Here is a 17163-nt window from a genome sequence, read left to right as displayed (position 1 = left end):
ACAAGCAGCCATAAAAAAAAAAAAAAAAAAATTCAAATACCGAGGAGCCACAATAAGGATTACTCAGGATCTAGCAGCTTCCACATTAAAGGATTGAAGGGCCTGGAAGCTGATATTGGAATGCAGTGAAAGTGAGCCTTTCCTTTCAAGGAAGAAAAAGGAAATTCAATGAAACTGGTGAATTTCATTTATTTCTGATGAAAAAACCAGAGCTAAACAAACAAACAAACAAAAAAAAATTTGACCTCCAGAAATAGGAGTCAAGAGAAGCATAAAAACATAAAATGAACTCTTGAGAACTGTATTTCTGTTATGGGCAAATATAGAGAATGCATGTATAATTTTATTTTAATGTTATTATATAAAAAGGGACTAGACTGGAAAAGGGATTATATCCAATAAAAAGGAAACATAGGATAAAAAGAGGGAAATTACATCTTATGAAGAGGCAAAGGAAACCTATTTTATCTGAGAGAAAGAAGGGAGGTGGATGAATATTGTGTGAATCTTACTCTTATTAGATTTGGCTCAAAGAGAAAATATTAGACATATTTGAATTACAGAGACATTTTTCTCACCTCATTGAAAAGTGAGGGGAAAAGTGAAAAGGGAAGTGAGTAGAAGGGGATAGAGAAATAGTAGGGGAAAGGTATAAGAAAGGGGAAGGGACTCTAAAAGAGAGGGATTGTAAAGGGGCTCTGCTTAAGGCAAGAGGTACACCTAAGTTAAATACTGGGGAGGAGGTAAGAAGGAAAGGAAAGAGAAAAGTATAATCTGGGGACAATAAGATGGCAGGAAATAGAGAATTAGTAGTTTTAACCATAATAGTAAATGGGGTGAACTCTCCCATGAAGTGGAGTAGATAGCAGAATGGATTAAAAGCCAGAATCCTACAATATTTGTTTACAGGAAACACATTTAAAGCAGGGTGATATATACAGAGTAATGGTAAAAGTCTGGAGCAGAATCTATTATGCTTCAGGTGAAAAAAAAAAGAGTAGGGGGAGACATCCTGATCTCAGATCAAGCAAAAGCAAAAATTGATCTACTTAAAAGAGATAAGGAAGGAAACTATATCTTGTTAAAGATATCATAGACAATGAAGCAATATCAATACTAAACATATATGCACCATGTGGTAAAGAATGAAATTCCTAAAGGAGAAGTTAAGAGAACTGCAAGAAGAAAAAAACAGCAAAACTATAATAGTGGGAGATCTAAACCTTGCATTCACAAACTAGATAAATCAAACCACAAAATAAATAAGAAAGAAGTTAAAGAGGTAAATAGAAGACTAGGAAAGTTAGATATGCTATATCTTTGGAGAAAACTGAATGGAGACAGAAATGAGTATACTTTCTTCTCAGCAGTTTATGCAACCTATACAAAAATTGACCATAAATTAGGACATAAAGACTTCAAAATCAAATACAGAAAGGCAGAAATAATAAATATATGCTTTTCAGATCATGATGCAATAAAAACTATATTCAATAAAATGCCAGGGGAAAATAGACCAAAAAGTAATTGAAAACTAAATAAGCTCATTCTAAAGAATAAATGAATGAAACATCCAAAAATAGACACAATTAATAATTTCATCCAAAAGAATGACAATAATGAGACAACATACCAAAATTTGTGGAATGCAACCAAAGTAGTAATAAGGGGAAATCTTATATCCTTAGAGGATTACTTGCATAAAATAGAGAAAGAGATCAATGAATTGGGCTTGCAATTAAAAAAGCTAGAAAAAAAGCACATTAAAAACTCCCAAACAAATACTAAACTTGAAATTCTAAAAAAATAAAAGGAGAGGTCAATAAAATGGAAAATTAAAAAAAAAAAAAAAACTATTGAACTAATAAATAAAACTAGAACAAAATAGATAAACCTTTGGTAAATTTGATTAGAAAAAGGAAAGAGGAAAATCAAATTGTTATTCTTAAAAATGAAAAGGGAGAACTCTTCAGTAATGAAAAGGAAATTAGAGAAATAATTAGGAGTTACTTTGCCCAACTTTATGCCAATAAATTCTATAACCGAAGTTAAATGAATGAATACATTCAAAAATATAGTTTGCCCAGATTAATAGAGGAGGAAGTAAATTGCTTAAACAGTCCCATTTTAGAAAAAGAAATAGAACAAGCTATTAATCAACTCCCTAAGAAAAAAGCCCCAAGTCCATATGGTTTTAACTGTGAATTCTACCAAACATTTAAAGAACAATTAACCTCAATACTATATAAATTATTTGAAAAAAGAGGGAATGAAGAAGTCCTACCAAATTCCTTTTATGAAACAGACGTGGTATTGGTACCTAAGCCAGGTAAAATGAAAACAGAGAAATGAAATTATAGACCAATCACCCTACTGAATATTGAGGCAAAAATTTTAAATAAAATATTAGCAAAGGGATTACAGAAAATCATCGCCAGGATAATACACCATGACCAAGTGGGATTTATACTAGGAATTTATACACTAGGATTTATATTAGGAAAGCTATTAGCATAACTGACTATATCAATAACCAAATTCACAAAAATCATATTTTAATCTCAATAGATGCAAAAAAAGGCATTTGATAAAATCCAACACCTATTCCTATTAAAAACACTAGAGATATAGGAATAAATGGACTTTTCCTTAAAAATAGTAGAATCTATTTAAAACCATCAGTAAGCATAATATGTAATGTGGATAAACTGGAACCATTCTCAATAAGATCAGGAGTAAAACAAGGTTGCCCACTATCACCATTATTATTCAATATTGTATTAGAAATGCTAGCTTTGGCAATAAGAGATTGCCAAAAAAAGAGATTAAAAGAATTAGAGTAGATATTGAGGAAATCAAATTGCCATTCTTTGCAGATGATATGAAGGTATTCTTAGAGAACCCTAGAGAATGTACTAAAAAGCTATTAGAAATAATCTACAACTTTAGCAAAGTTGCAGGATACAAAATAAATCCACATAAATTATCAGCATTTTTATGCATTACTAACAAAATTCAAGAGCAAGAGATACAAAGAGAAATTCTATTTAAAATAACTGTTGATAATATAAAATATTTGAAAATCTATCTGTCAAGGGAAAGTCAGGACGTATATGAGCAAAACTACAAAACACTTTCCATACAAATAAAGTCAGATATAAGCAATTGGAAAAATATTAAGTGCTCTTGGATAAGTCTAGTGGATACAGTAAAGATGACAATACTACCTTAAATAATCTATTTATTTAGTGCTATACCAATCAAACTCCCAAGAAACTATCTTACTGACCTAGAAAAAAAATAACACAAAATTCATCTGGAAGAACAAAAGATCAAGAATTTCAAGAGTACTTATGAGAAAAAAAAATCAAATGAAGGTGGCCTCATTCTACCAGATCTAAAATTATATTATAAAGCAGCAGTCATCAAAACCTAAGATCAGTGGAATAGGTTAAGTTCACAGGACAAAATAATTAATAACTATAGCAATCTAGTTCTTGACAAACCCAAAGAACCAGCTTTTGAGATAAGAATTCACTATTTGACCAAAAACTGATGGGAAAATTGAAAACTAATATGAGAGTAACTAGGCATTGACCCACACCTAACACCAAGATAAGACTAAAATGCATTCTTAGACATAAAGAATGATATTATAAATAAATTAGATGAATATAAGATAGCTTACCTCTTAGATCTTTGGAGGAGAAAATAATTTGTGACCAAAGAAGAACTAGAGATCATTATTGATCACAAAATAGAAAATTTTGATTATATTAAGTTAAAAAGTTTTGGTACAAACAAAACTAATACAGACAAGATTAGAAGGGAAGCAATAAACTGGGAAAACATTTTTACATTCAAAGGTTCTGACAGAGACCTCATTTCTAAAATATATAGAGAATTGACTCAAATTTATAAGAAATCAAGCCATTCTCCAATTGATAAATGGTCAAAGGATATGAACAGATAATTTTCAGATGAAGAAATTGAAACTATTTTTAGTCATATGAAAAAGTTGTCCGAATCATTATTGATCAAAGAAATGCAAATTAGAACAACTATGCGATATCATTACACACTTCTCAGATTGGCTAGGATGACAGGAAAAGGTAATGCTGAATGTTGGAGGGGATGTAGGAAAACTGGGACACTGATGCATTGTTAGTGGAGTTGTGAATGGATCCAGCCATTCTGGAGAGTAATTTGCAACTATGCTCAAAAAGTTATCAAACTGTGCATACCCTTTGATTCAGCAGTATTATTACTGGGCTTATATTCCAAAAAGATCTTAAAGAAGCGAAAGGGACCTCTATGTGCCAAAATGTTCATAGCAGCCCTTTACGTAGTAGCTAGAACCTGGAAACTGAATGGATGCTCACCAAATTGGAGAATGATTGGGTAAATTGTGGTATATGGATGTTGTGGATTATTATTTTTCTATAAGAAACAACCAGCAGGATGAAAACAGAGGCTTGGAGAGACTTACATGAACTGATGCTAAGTTAAATGAACAGAACCAGGAGATCATTATACATAGCAACAGGACTATTTGATGGTCAATTATGATGGACGTGGCTCTCCTCAAAAATAATATGATTCTCTTCTTTATGAAACAATTGGAATTGGCTTGAATCAGCTACACTCAGAAAGAACTATAGGAAATGATTGTGGACCACAACATAGCATGTACACTCTGTTATTTTTTGCTTGCATTTTTGTATTTTTTCCCAATTTTTTCTTTCTAGATCTGATTTTTCTTGTGTAGCAAGATAACTGTATAAATATGTATACATATATTTTATTTAACATATACTTTAACATATTTAACATGTATTGGAGTACCTGCTATCTAGGAGAGAGGGTATGGGGAAAGAGGGGAAAGATTGGAACAGAAGGTTTTGCAAGGGGCAATGTTGAATAATTACCCAAGCATATGTTTTGCAAATAAAAAGCTATAATAATAATAAAATTTTTTTCTCCTTTCTATCCCTCAGCACAATTATTCTTTTAATCATTTAAATTGGAAATGTTAAAGTAACCAGAGATCAGAGATTCAGAATTAGAGGGGAATTTGAAGTCATTGTCCAAACATCATTTTCAGAAAACAAACCATGTTAAAAAAGGCTAAGTAATTTGTCCAACATTACAAGGTTAATAAGTTACTAACACAGGATCACAGAGAAATCTCATTCTTCATATGAGATATATATTCATTTTTAAAATTCTGCCTTTGCAATACCTCTGGCTCTTGTCTACATCTTTCTATTCCACTTCCACATTCTGGACTTTATTTTTTCCTTCTTATCCAATCACAGAAATCTCCATAGTAATTTCCCTGCTTTTAGTTTTTTTCTTCCAAATCTATTACACATGCATTATTCATCACTCTGATTCGTCATACTACCATATTAAAAATAAAATAAAACAAAAATAAAACTTTAGTAACCACACCACTCCCAAACATCAACAATAAATATTAAGTGGAATAAAATCCAAAGCCCTTAGTCTGTTATTGGGTGTTGCTTTTTATACTCTAGACCTGCCTTTTCAGTTTTATTTTAGAACATTCCATTGATTGATTCTGTTAAAAACAAACTAGATTGTTTCTTGCTTTCTGAAAACACTGTTGTGCCTTTTCTCATGATCTTCAGTTTGCCTGGAATGCCCTTCATCCCATTACTTTATGTTGAGATCATAATTAGTTTTAAATATCTGGTTCAAATGCCATTTCTTCTACTAAACCTTCTTTGCTCCCCTAACAATAAGTTCTCTCTCTTTTTTTCTTCATGTTTATAGCTTCCCTCTTTTTTTTTTCCTTTCTCTAAAGTGGACTTAATTATGTTTTCCTTTGTATTTTTTGACATGAATTTTTATGCTTATTTCCCTTACTAGATGAGAGGCTTCTTAAGAACAGGCACTATTCTGTCATGAAGGTACATGTATTTTTCATAGTGTACCCTATCAATGATAATAGTACAATATAATACCTGCTCAATCACTATTTATTGGATGAATGACATTTCTTCACCAAAATTCAGAATGCTTTAATATCAAAATTTTAATTTTAATCTTTGACCATTTAAATTAAAAAATGCTAACATCTGAGAGTACTCTCAAGCTTCTTGGTTATAGAAACTGTTACCATCTGCAGTAGAGATGGTACCCAATGTAAAAGAACCAGATGCAGCAAAGAAATTAAAATATGGGCCATTGTCGAATGCTCCTGGTTTGAAGTGACTAAGTGTTATAGCAATTAATGTCTGTGAACAGCTGCTTTTAAAGATTAAGGAAAGTGATTGCTTTGCCCCATAAATGGACAAATTCACAGATGTTTCAGGTTGTGCTCAGTTGTTGGCATTTAAAAGATATGTTTTGGAAACACTGTGAATGAAAGCATGCTGTTTTGTAAAACTTTGCTGGCTGGTATGACAGGAGAAAACTTTCTAAAATTTTTCAAGAAGTGGCCCTGATTTGGCTGTACACTAGGAGCAGCATGCTGCTCTTTATATCGATGCTGCTAAATCAATGACTGAACAAAAACAGTGGATTTGTTACTCGATTGCTCAGCAAGGTGCCTGATGCTTTCTGGGTGCACTCTATTATCCACAGCCATGCTCTCTCTATCAAAGAGTTCTGCAAGTCATACCAGCTGCTTGGCAGAGCTATTCAAGTTGTTGACTACCTTAGGCATTGTTCTCTAAATCTATTTATAGCCTATGAAAATGGGATCTCTTCCATAGCATAGTCTCCATGCAGAAATCCAATGACAAAGTAGAAAGAATTAAAAGAGGTTAGTTGAAAAGTACTTATAAGAACTGCTTTTCTTTCATGACTAAAAAAATCTCACTTGGTGTACCATTTAATAATCTATTGGTATTTCCTAGCTTGCCTTGCCTGGAAGATATAATTTTTTCACCTTGTTAGACAATATGAGATTTTTGTTTCACACACACATAAACAAAAATCCTCCATGATCATCTTTAGTGACAAAATTTAAGCAGGATGACAGCAAGTAAAATATATTAAAACTTTTAGAGCAGTACACTGAAACTACAGAAGATGTTGGCCCATGAAAGTTATTGCTAGCAATGGCAGCAGGAACTCTGGGTATCTGAAGAGGACACTCACCAACATGGCAGTAGGTACAGAGCTTTAAATTCTACTATTATGCCTAGAGAGAGACTGCTCTGCCCACCTTGGAACAATGGTGTCACAGAAATCACAGGAATAATTAAAAGTCCATCATATATGATGTTAGGTATCAAAATGTTAGTGTCAGGAACCAAAGATATCAATATTAGTTTTCAAAATTTTGTTTTCTCATCACTAAATGAAAGTCATAATTATGAGAAAAAAAGAATATTAGGAAAGATTTTATATGAGTTTACTAGAGTCCACATAAAGTAGTTAGAACTATTTAATAATTGTATAAATGTTAACAAATAAGTACTATAAAATACTTGAATAGAACATAACTCTACAGTTCCTTATACTTAGCTCATCTTTTTGTTATTTTTTTTGTAAATAGTATTTTGTTTTTTTCCAATTACTTGTAAAAATAGTTTTTAACATTCGTTTTAAATAAGATTCTGAGTTTCAAATTTTCTTCCTTCCCTTTTCATCCCTATCCACAATGCAGTGAAGCATCTGATATATTATACAAGTGTAATCATGCAAAACACATTTCCCCATTAATTATGTTGTGAAAGAAGAAATAGAACAAAAAGAAAAAAAAACATAAAAAGCCAAAACAAAACAAAAAGTAAAAATAGCATGTTTCCATCTGTATTTAGACTCTACAATTTTTTTCTCTGGATACAGATAATATTTCCCATCATGAGTCTTTTGGAATTGTCACTGTATTGCTGAGAAGAGCTAAATCAGAGCTGATCATCATACAATAATACCTTTTTGTGTATAATGTTCTCCTGCTTCTGCTCTTCTCTCAGCATCAGTTAATGTAAGTCTTTCCAGGTTTTTCTGAAATCTGCTTGCTCATAATTTCTTATAACACAATATTATTTCTTTATATTCATATATCACAATTTGTTTAACCAATCTCCATTTAATGGGCATCCCCTCAATTTCCAATTCTTTACCACCACAAAGAGCTGTAATAAATGTTCTGTACATGTAGGTTTTTTTTTTAATATGTGATTTTAGGAACTCACGAAAACTTTAAAGGCTTCATTTATGAATTTGATATCACTGTCATTGACCATATTATATGCTAAATTCAAACTGGACATTTGACATGAATAAGAAAGATCATATTGCAAAAGAGAAATAGAAAAGAAGTATATATCTTTAACAGCTATGGGCAAGGAATGAATGAGTAACCAAACCAATCAATTCTCAAATGGTTAGAATAGATCCTTTAATTGTACAAATTGAATGGTTCTTTTAAAAACAAAATTAACACATTCATGACAAAAAAAAGGTAGTAATCAAGTGGGAGAATACATTTATGTTAAATATTTTATGGCAATTTTATATTCAAGATATATAAACAACTATCTGAAATAAGTCATTCTTAAATACATAGGTAAAGGGTGTGAACAATAATTTCAGATGAATTGAATATTATTAACTACAGAAGAAAAATGCTCTAAATGAATATTACTAAAAATTCAAATAATAAAAATGTTACTAATATTTTGTCTCACAAGACTGGCAAAAGTTGAGAAAATATGGGAATTGCAAATGTTGAAAGGATTTTTGGAAAGGCAGCCACATTAATACATTGTGATGATGCTTTAAAAGGGTACAGTCATTCTGGAAAGGAATTTGAAATTATGCAAAGATTAAAATGTCTATATCCTTTGACTCAGATATTTTACTACTAAGCACATGGCTCAATATTATTGATGAAAAAAATGGTCTCCATCTGAATCAAAATATTTATAACCAGTGTTTTTAAAAAGTGAATAGAGATCACCAGGCCATAAATACAATAATTATAATGAATAAACTGAAAGAATTACAAGCAAAAATCAATGAAAAGTAAATGTTGCAAAATTTGAAAGATTAATATTTACTCCACGAAGAGATATGAAAGAATGTGAACATTGCATATATTAGATGTTCAAAAATTATTAAAGCTTTTTATTAAAAAAAAAAAAAAGCCATGGAAAAATTTTCAACATTTACCCTTGGCAAAACATTGTGTTTCAACATTTCCCCTCCTCCCCCCCATCCCCTCCTCTGCATGGCAATCCCCAATATATATTAAACATGGTACAATACATGTGTTAAATTCAATATAGGTATACATATTTATAAAATTTATCTTGCTGCACAAGAAAAATAAGATCAAAAAGAAAAAAAAAAGAAAGAAAACAAAATGCAAGCAAACAACAAAAAGAGTGAGAATGTTATGTTGTGATCCATACTCAACTCCCACAATCCTCTCTCTAGGTGTAGATGTCTCTCTTTGTCACAAGATCATTGGAACTGGTATCAATCATCTCATTGTTGGAAAGAGTCATGCTCATCAGAATTGAATGTTATATAATATTGTTGTTACTTGGTATAATGATCTCTTGGTTCTCCTCATTTCACTTAGCATCAGTTCATGTAAGTCTCTCCAGGCCTCTCTGAAATCATCCTGTTGGTCATTTCTTATAGAACAATAATAACCCATAACATTCATATATCATAATTTATTTAGCCATTCTCCAATTGATGGGCATCCTTCAGTTTCCAGTTTCTAGCCACTACCAAAAAAGGCTGCCACAAACATTTTTGCACATATGGGTCCCTTTCCCTCCTTTAAGATCTCTTTGGGATATAAGCCCAGTAGAAACACTGCTGGGTCAAAGGGTATGCACAGTTTGATGACTTTTTGAGCATAGTTCCAAATTGCTCTCTAGAATGGCTAAATCTGTTCACAACTCCAGAAACAATGTATTAGTGTCCCAGTTTTTCCTATATCCCCTCCAACATTCATCATATAATATTAGATTCTCAGTGTGATAATTGATTTCGCTAACATTACTTATTCATTCCTTCTTAAAAAAATTAAGGAAATTATTTTACAAAGGGAGGAGGGAAATGGAATAGAATTTGGTGATAAAAGATAGAGATAAAATTTTGTTTAAAAATAATTTCTTACAAAACTAATCATTCTTAGAGTTATAGCATATAACTATAACAACTCTACAAATATAGAATATTGATAATATATACTGTTATAAAGATATAGAGACTATAAAGGTTATATAATTTAATGGAAAGTGAGAGATCCAGGTGAGACCTTGTCCCAAAAAAGCTATGTGTATGGAGATATATATATAGAGAGAAGAGGTATAGCCTGATATCACTTGAGCCGATTTATCATTGTCTTTGTTTTCTTATGTTGGGTGTATTCCAGAGAGTTCTTATATGGTAGGTTTCGCGTTCAGTTAAAATTGCTATCAATGAAAAAGTTAAGAAAGTGTGGGCTAGTGCTAGATTCAGATTCCTGCTTCTGACTTACACTAAAATTTTCTTATTTCAGTGTGTCTTGCTTTCCTTGTAGATAGCAGTTAGTTGGAATTTAGTGGGGACGACTGGCTCATCTTCTGTAAGAGTTTGTGGGTTTAAAGCACAATAAATAGCAGTCTGGGAAGTACTGTCATTATCAGAGCTATTGGCCTTATATTACTGCATTTGAACCTCAAAATACACAATGAAGGACTACCTTTAGAGGTCTGTCAGCTTCATATTTCTGTCCTCTTCATATTTTACACAGTAAAGCAAATTATTTGAGATCTAAAGGAGTTTTAAGCACACTTTAAGATCAGTTCAATGATATATAGCAAGCTTATGAAATGTTTGTGCCTAGTAAACCACTTTTGATAAGTAGAATTGGGGGTCAAAATCAGTGAACCCCATCACAAAACAGAAAATGTATTAGCAAATAAATAAAGATTTGCAGTTTTACACCCATTCTTTTTTTTTTTTTTTTTTTCTATTCTACCATGTTATGGAAATGCTTACAGAACGAGTTGCTCAGTAACATGATTGCTCTATCTGGACACTGGCAGGAAAAGAATACTCTTATGTTTTTTGGGACTATCAGTCCTAAGAGATAATGTGAGTGCCATTCTGAAGGAAAAGGTAATGGCCAATTGCCATCATTTCCCTCAGTCCAAAATCTAGAGAAAGACAAAACATATGAAATATTCATTATAGAAGAAAAATTATAGGGAACCCCTAGAAGAATCTCTTTTTCTTTCTGAAGGATTTCTAAAAATTTCATTTTAGAAGTTCTCTTTTACATCAACTCTGACAGCCACAAGAGAAGATTGTTGATTGAAAAGAAACTGAACATAGCATGAGCTGAAGAACAGGGAGTTCTCCTTAGTTTAAGATACAGATGAGAATAGCCAATGACAAAAATCCAATATGGTAGCCTGATGTATTAATTTGGGGCTCTACTTGACCAAGCTTCATTAATTATGTTATGACATTTTAAAAAATATATCTAGGAATGTTCCTAAAAGAAAAATTATAATTGCCTATAAGCTAAAAAGAGAAAAGAAAAAAATTATATGACCCATAAATACACAAAAAATTACTGCAGAGATGGAACCAAATGGTCAATTGGTAGAAAGAAACATAGCATCCTTTCTCCCACACCCTTCCCATGAACTTCCTCCATTCAGTTCTAAAAGGTGCACCAGACTAAGTCTTGATGGGGAAATCTGAGGGAAAATAAGCAGATCATTTTGCCAAACCAGGTGAGCCTAGTGAGGCAGACAAAACAAACAAAACTTCAGTCACTGGGGCCAGAGTCTAATCAGAAGGATCAATATAGTGCTTTAAAACTCAGGGAACAGCTCGATAGACCTCAGAATAAGAGGAGGTACCAAACCTAGATGTAGGAGCATCAAGATAGGAACAGATAAAAGCTGACAGCTTTGATAACCATTCTAGTGTGTATCACAGATCTAGGGCAGCATAAGAAAATGGCTATAGCCTACAGGGGGAATTAGGAGTAAAGACTGAATGCTGACCTGGGGACAAACAACAGGATGGTGGCTCCGATCCCAGAAGCACAGCAGCATATGAGTGCCAGCTTCTAGTCCAGCATGAAGCTTGTGAGCAATAAATAAGGCAAGAATCTCAGGCTAAAGAGACACTCCAACTCTGTCACTATGAAACAGCAGAGTTTCCCAACTGGCTAGCAGTGGTTAAATCTACCATTGTTAGAACCAAAACCAGTTCCAGAACTTGTAGAGATCAGATGGAGGAAACATTGATCAGACTTTTCCAATGAATCCAACTAATTTGGGAGCGTTGAAAGCTAGCAAATATCTACCCTGAGTTGTCTCAGAGTCTGGAATAAATCAACATTCAATACCAGGAATAAAACAATAAAAAGATGAAGGTCTTTCTTCCAGAAGTGCATCAGAACTTGCATCTAATGTCAAAATTAACACCAAATCCCAAAATAGGTTTGAAGAATGAGCAATCAGGAAAAGAAGGGATGATAGTTAGAGGGATGCATAAAAATACAAAAGCAGAAGATAACTCTAAAACATCTATAAGCAATTCTCTAAAGTAAAACACATGTTAAGCATAAGGTCAAGTAGAATTCTTGGAAAAGGAAATTTCCAGTCAAAAGATGGAAAAAAATAGAAAAAAAATGAAAGATATTTAATAGCAAAAATAACTGACATACAACAGTTTGAGGCGGGGGGGAAATCAAGAATCATTGGATTACCTAGATTTCATGACAAAAAATCCCTTCACTGCCAGTAGCACCAATAGTCCTGTGCCTCCAGTTATATTGCAGCCTACTCCTCTAAGCTAGTCTGGGGACATTACCCAGGTGCAGTGTATCTTACCTCCCCTACCCCAGCAGCTGCAAGTGGCCTCTGCCTCAGAAAAGCCTGGCTCCAAAGCTGCAGCTGTAAGAGAATTGGAGGGTGAGTGGTAAGCCCTGTAGCTAACATTTGCTTTGCTCTGCCTTTCTTGCCTTGGAAGCACCTAACATGGCAGTATGGGATGGGATAGGGGGTGAGCCTGCCCTTCTTTTTCCAATTGCAGAAGCTTATTAACTATGTAATTTTAGACAAGTTATTTTATCTCTGCCCCAGATTCCTGATCTGTGTGTATATAATATATTACATATATATTATATACACACACATACATATACGATGGTACTCACTCCCCAGCATTGTTATCAAATCACAATAATATATAGCGACTGTAAAGTGCTTAACATAGTGAGTAGCAGATGGTAAGCACTATGTGATTTCTTTACCTGAACATAATTGTTCCATATCTCTTAACTCTAAAGTGATTTTAAAATATCACAGGTAATACTATAAGAAATTTTATATAGAATAATTTGAAACTGCAAAAACCTCAACTGAGATTTATTGTTTATGTTTGTATGTATTTATTTTCTAATTTTTCTTATATTGTGAAATTTGAGAGACTATTGTAACAAATATTAGACAAAAATCTGAATGCTATTAGATTATTAATTAGGTTTTTAAAGGATGTGATGAAATCTGTATTTGAAAACTTAAATATTTAATGAGATATATTTTGCTAGAAAACAAAATAAATTTGCTATAATAGCGAATTTTCCTTTGAAAATTCTTGACTATGATGAAAGTATTTAGGATGATTTGAAGATACACCTTCAACATATTAGTGATGAGCCCACTACCATATATTTTCTGTATGTTTGAAGTCCCAGAATGTGATGGTTTAATTTTACAAGTTTATTTTATAAACTATTTTGTGGTTTTATTTTATTTTATAAAAGATTAATAAAATGTTAACTTCTAGGGAAAAAGATCTTCAAGTCTTAAGTTGTGATTAGTGAAATTTTGCTACTTAAGGTGAATTTTCTGGGACTGTAATTTACTATTATTTTGAGCTTAGATTATTGGGATATTTGGTTGAATTATTTAGTTGGTTGAATTCAGGGATAGCTGTTTGAATTGTCACAAAGACAATAATAGAAAATGGTATGTGCTGCAGTCTGTGAACTGCTGAAGGTGGATATCTATGCCTGGGAAAATTTTAGAGAAGACTTCAGACACAACTTAGATAAGATCCTCCTGACCCTAATTCCCCATTGTACTATCTCCTTTCTGAAAAGGAAAATTCCCACCTAGTTAAACTCAATTCTTGCTTTTCAGGCACCATGAGTATGTGATTGGCTGTCAGATACAATTTATGCCTGAAATCAAACAAAGTTAAGGAAGTTTTTCCTCCTGTTACAATATATTACATGACTATACATACCTGTGTTCTTTTTCCTTTTATAGCAAAAGTATAACATTAAAATCTATTAAGTAAGATATTGCTATTGGGACATTGTGTTAACTATAATAGGATACCTATGTAAACATCTTACAATTTTTAACTATTATTATTATTATTATTATTATTATTATTATTATTATTATTTTGCTGAGGCAGTTGGGGTAAAGTGACCTGCCCAGGGTCACACAACTAGGAAGTGTTAAGTGTCTGAGTTCATATTTGAAACTTAGTCCCCTTGACTTCAGGGTTGGTGCTCTGCATCACCTAATTGCTCCTAAACAATTATTTGTGGTAAAATTATAATATGATGATAATATCTTTCAAAGGGAAAAATGATTAGATAAGATCATAAGACAAGGATGTAATGTGAAAGCTTTCTTTTTAAAAGGAATAGTAAAATTTGAGCAAAGCCATAGAATTAGATTTTTTTCCCCCTAAGAACTACATACATATGTAAGTGATTGGTTTCCAAAATTTATCTATCATGGAAATTCAGGCTATTCAGGTATGTTTTAGCAATAATTTCTCAAAATTAGGTTTATTAATTAGATTTAAGGATTTTACAGGTAAATTGTATTAATAATGTCAAAGAAAATGAAATTATTTTCCAATTTTTAAAGTGTCTGTCTGATAATTTTAAAAGGCAGAAGGATAGATCATAAATGAGCTTCTTAAGAAAGAAATACTAGCACCAGACAGATTTATAAGGGAATTTTATCAAACATTTAAAGGTCAGCTAATTCCAATATTAAATAATTTGAATAATGGGCAAAGAAAGAATCCTATCATGCTTCTTTTGTGAAACAAATATAATACTGATGCCTAAAACCAGGAAGAGGAAAAAAGAGAAAAGAAAATTATACACCAATTTCAATAATGAATATTGATGAAAAAATCCTAAATAAAATACTAGCTAAAAGATTAGAGCAATATATTACAAAGATTATGCATTACAAGCAAGTGGAATTTGTACCAGGAATGCAGGGATGGTTAAAAATTATTAACATGATTGATTGTGTCAATAGATGCAGAAAAAGCTTTAGATAAAGGACCACACATTTCTATTAAAGCATTTTAAAATATGGGGCATAAATATTTATATTTAATATAAATCCATCAGCAAACATTATTTGTAATAAGGATAAGCTAGAAGCCTTTTTAATAAGATCAGGTGTGTAACAAGGAAAGGCATTGGCACTTCTATTGTTCAATATTATATTGGAAATCCTAGAAATACTAATAAGGGGTTGAAGAAAGAAAATGGAATCAAAATAGCGAATGAAGTAATAAGATTATCTTTTTGTAGACAAAATATACAAACAAAACCTATAAGAAGATATAGTAAGAGATGCCCCATATTAAATAAGTCAAGATAGTATTAAATATCTAGAAGTATATTTGCCAAAACAAATTCAGAACTTATATCAGATTTAAATAATTGAAGAAATGTAAATTACTCAGGGGTAGGTAGGGTCAATATAATAAAAATGAATGTCAAAAAGTCAAAAGTAGCTGAGAAACTAATAAAAAATGTAAGGTTTAGCTCTATCAGATCTTAAACTGTTTATAAGGCAGTAATTATCAAAGCTCTCTGTTCCTAACTAAGAAACAGAAAAGTATCTCATAATTTTTTAAGAGATTCTTATATTGAGTACAAAATATAAAGATAGAATCAGTATATGATATATAAACTCAAATTCTCTTAAGTTTCAATATTAGAAAACCAGGTTTAAGTGATCATACTAAATTTTTAGATTTGGAAGCAGAGAAACAGAGTCTCTTTAATGTTTTTTAAGCCTATTGTCTAAGAAGAGATATCTAGGAACCAGATAATTATATGAGATATGTGGGACTCAAAAAGTATTGATTAAATATTTGAGAATGAGTTATTAGAGTACAATAAGATTTGATGTTAATTAACATTGGTAATGTTGCATTGCTTTGTATGGCTTATGTTTAAATTTTCTTGGTTACCTTGATGACATGGAAATCTCCCTTCTCAAAACTAGTCCATTGTGAGTCTCCTAAGTATTTTGATCTATAGCCGAAAATATACTAATCGAACTATGAAAATGTTATTTCATTGCTTGAAACTGGGACGGAGAAACATCATCTCTGTGTGTCATTTAGAGTCTCTTAACTAAGGACCTGCTTATGTTGATCAGAAACTCAAATCCAGAGAATGATGCATTTTTCTTATTTGTAAACTTGTCCTACACTGGATCAGTTAACTGTAGACCTTTCCCATATTCTTCTCACTACTCCCACAGTGGCTAAACTTGTGTGTTCATCCTTTAACCATCCTGCTCCTAAGTGGACAACAGAACCCTTCAGCATCTTCAAGGTTTGTCTAGTCCTGACCCAGAATCAGCCTATATCTAGACGAGACAACTGTACTAAGATTCTGGATTTGGGCTGAATATACAGTCCATTTTTTTCCCTTTTATTTGGGTTTTTGCTCTCTCCTTTTGTTATATGTGTAACTACTAATGTCCTGATTCAAGTATGTGTTTGTATTTTCTCTTCCTAAATTCTGGTACCCTCTCTTTTCTTTTTACAAGAAAACAATAGCTAGAGATGACACCTGAGATTTCCCCAAAGGTCTCCTTGATGAATTAATCCTCTGAGCAACATCTCATCCTGATCCGACTGCCTTTTCATGGCATTGTGGGTTATATGTACCTCTCTTTTATTGACTATGATACTCAGGGTCTTTCAGACTCCCTCCATTTGGCCAAAAGATATTAGAAAATACCCTATTTCCTAGAGCCCAAGGTTCCAGCTATTCTTTGAATCTGGCATAAAAACATTCCTTTATACCTATTCTCTAAATGATCTCAACCACAGAAAGTCACGGGATTGTTTCTGGTCATGAAGCCCTGCTAT

The 17163-nt window shown here is 32.2% G+C and overlaps 1 pseudogene; it reads left to right on the top strand.

Annotated features, from left to right (window-relative positions):
* The first annotated feature begins 6159 nt into the window (after positions 1–6159).
* LOC141562167 (large ribosomal subunit protein eL20-like) overlaps positions 6160–17163 on the top strand; it is a 122404-nt pseudogene continuing 111400 nt past the window's right edge.

Source organism: Sminthopsis crassicaudata, chromosome 3 (genome assembly GCF_048593235.1).
Source record: "Sminthopsis crassicaudata isolate SCR6 chromosome 3, ASM4859323v1, whole genome shotgun sequence".
Classification (NCBI taxonomy): Eukaryota; Metazoa; Chordata; class Mammalia; order Dasyuromorphia; family Dasyuridae; genus Sminthopsis; species Sminthopsis crassicaudata.
Note: the sequence above shows the minus strand (reverse complement) of the source record. Positions and strands in the feature narration are given on the sequence as shown.